A 3,741-nucleotide genomic window follows, 5' to 3' on the forward strand; every position below is an offset into this window, starting at 1 on the left:
AACATGTTAAAATGTAACATTTTAAAATGTAACATTTTTAAATGAAACATGTTAAAATGTAACATTTTATCATGTTAAAATGAAACATGTTAAAATGTAACATTTTATCATGTTAAAATGCAACATGTTAAAATGTAACATTTTATCATGTTAAAATGCAACATGTTAAAATGTAACATTTTATCATGTTAAAATGCAACATGTTAAAATGTAACATATAAAAATGTAACATGTTAAAATGTAACATTTTATCATGTTAAATTGAAACATGTTATAATGTAACATTTTATCATGTTAAAATGCAACATGTTAAAATGTAACATTTTATCATGTTAAAATGCAACATGTTAAAATGTAACATTTTATCATGTTAAAATGCAACATGTTAAAATGTAACATTTTATCATGTTAAAATGCAACATGTTAAAATGTAACATTTTATCATGTAAAAATGCAACATGTTAAAATGTAACATTTTATCATGTTAAAATTCAACATGTTGAAATGCAACATGTTAAAATGTAACATTTTATCATGTTAAAATGCAACATGTTAAAATGTTACATATTAAAATGTAACATGTTAAAATGTAACATTTTATGATGTTAAAATGAAAAATGTTAAAATGTAACATTTTATCATGTTTAAATGAAACATGTAAAAATGTAACATTTTTTAATGTAACATTTTATCATGTTAAAATGAAACATGTTAAAATGTAACATTTTATCATGTTAAAATGCAACATGTTAAAATGTAACATATTAAAATGTAACATGTTAAAATGTAACATTTTAAAATGTAACATTTTAAAATGAAACATTTTAAAATGTAACATTTTAAAATGAAACATTTTAAAATGTAACATTTTATCATGTTAAAATGAAACATGTTAAAATGTAACATTTTATCATGTTAAAATAAAACATGTTAAAATGTAACATTTTATCATGTTAAAATGCAACATGTTAAAATGTAACATATTAAAATGTAACATTTTAAAATGAAACATGTTAAAATGTAACATTTTTTCATGTTAAAATGAAACATGTAAAATGTAACATTTTATTATGTTAAAATGCAACATGTTAAAATGCAACATGTTAAAATGTTACATTTTATCATGTTAAAATACAACATGTTAAAATGTAACATTTTATCATGTTAAAATGCAACGTGTTTAAATGTGACATATTAAAATGTAACATGTTAAAATGTAACATTTTATGATGTTAAAATGAAAAATGTTAAAATGTAACATTTTATAATGTTTAAATGAAACATGTAAAAATGTAACATTTTTAAATTTAACATTTTATCATGTTAAAATGAAACATGTTAAAATGTAACATTTTATCATGTTAAAATGCAACATGTTAAAATGTAGTATTTTATCATGTTAAAATGCAACATGTTAAAATGTAACATTTTATCATGTTAAAATGCAACATGTTAAACTGTAACATTTTACCATGTTAAAATGCAACATGTTAAAATGTAACATATTAAAATGTAACATGTTAAAATGTAACATTTTTTAATGTAACATTTTTAAATGAAACATGTTAAAATGTAACATTTTATCATGTTAAAATGTAACATATTAAAATGTAACATGTTCAAATGTAACATTTTAAAATGTAACATTTTATCATGTTAAATCGCAATATGTTAAAATGTAACATTTTATCATGTTAAAATGCAACACGTTAAAATGTACCATTTTACTATGTTAAAATGCAACATGTTAAAATGTAACATATTAAAATGTAACATGTTAAAATGTAACATTTTAAAATGTAACATTTTTAAATGAAACATGTTTAAAATGTAACATTTTATCATGTTAAAATGAAACATGATAAAATGTAACATTTTATCATGTTAAAATGCAACATGTTAAAATGTAACATTTTATCATGTTAAAATGCAACATGTTAAAATGTAACATTTTATCATGTTAAAATGCAACATGTTAAAATGTAACATTTTAAAATGTAACATTTTAAAATGTAACATTTTAAAATGAAACATGTTAAAATGTAACATTTAATCATGTTAAAATGCAACATGTTAAAATGTAACATTTTATCATGTTAAAATGAAACATGTTAACATGTAAGATTTTATCATGTTAAAATGAAACATGTTAAAATGTAACATTTTATGATGTTAAAATGAAAAATGTTAAAATGTAACATTTTATCATGTTTAAATGAAACATGTAAAAATGTAACATTTTTAAATTTAACATTTTATCATGTAAAAATGAAACATGTTAAAATGTAACATTTTATCATGTTAAAATGCAACATGTTAAAATGTAACATTTTATCATGTTAAAATGCAACATGTTAAAATGTAACATTTTATCATGTTAAAATGCAACATGTTAAAATGTAACATTTTATCATTTTAAAATGCAACATGTTAAAATGTAACATATTAAAATATAACATGTTAAAATGTAACATTTTTTAATGTAACATTTTTAAATAAAACATGTTAAAATGTAACATTTTATCATGTTAAAATGAAACAAGTTAAAATGTAACACTTTATCATGTTAAAATGCAACATGTTAAAATGTAACATTTTATCATGTTAAAATGCAACTTGTTAAAAAGTAACATTTTATCATGTTAAAATGAAACATGTTAAAATGTAAGATTTTATCATGTTAAAATGAAACATGTTAAAATGTAACATTTTATCATGTTAAAATGAAACATGTTAAAATGTAACATTTTATCATGTTTAAATGAAACATGTTAAAATGTAACATTTTATCATGTTAAAATTACACATATTGAAATGTAACATTTTATCATGTTAAAATGAAACATGTTAAAATGTAACATTTTATCATGTTAAAATGCAACATGTTAAAATGTAACATTTTATCATGTTAAAATGAAACATGTTAAAATGTAACATTTTATCATGTTAAAATGCAACATGTTAAAATGTAACATTTTATCATGTTAAAATGCAACATGTTAAAATGTAACATGTTAAAATGAAACATGTTAAAATGTAACATTTTATCATGTTAAAATGAAACGTTAAAATGTAACATTTGATCATGTTAAAATGAAACATGTTAAAATGTAACATTTTATCATGTTAAAATGAAACATGTTAAAATGTAACATTTTATCATGTTAAAATGCAACATGTTAAAATGTAACATTTTATCATGTTAAAATGCAACATGTTAAAATGTAACATATTAAAATGTAACATGTTCAAATGTAACATTTTAAAATGTAACATTTTATCATGTTAAATCGCAATATGTTAAAATGTAACATTTTATCATGTTAAAATGCAACATGTTAAAATGTAACATTTTATCATGTTAAAATGCAACATGTTAAAATGTAACATATTAAAATGTAACATGTTAAAATGTAACATTTTAAATTGTAACATTTTTAAATGAAACGTTAAAATGTAACATTTTATCATGTTAAAATGAAACATGTTAAAATGTAACATTTTATCATGTTAAAATGCAACATGTTAAAATGTAACATTTTATCATGTTGAAATGCAACATGTTAAATTGTAACATTTTATCATGTTGAAATGCAACATGTTAAAATGTAACATTTTATCATGTTAAAATGCAACATGTTAAAATGTAACATATTAAAATGTAACATGTTAAAATGTAACATTTTAAAATGAAACATGTTAAAATGTAACATATTATCATGTTAAAATGAAACATGTTAA

This window comes from Macrosteles quadrilineatus, unplaced genomic scaffold, assembly GCF_028750875.1.
Source record: "Macrosteles quadrilineatus isolate MER2022 unplaced genomic scaffold, UCM_ALF_1.0 Scaffold_29__1_contigs__length_1510060, whole genome shotgun sequence".
In the NCBI taxonomy this organism is placed as follows: Eukaryota; Metazoa; Arthropoda; class Insecta; order Hemiptera; family Cicadellidae; genus Macrosteles; species Macrosteles quadrilineatus.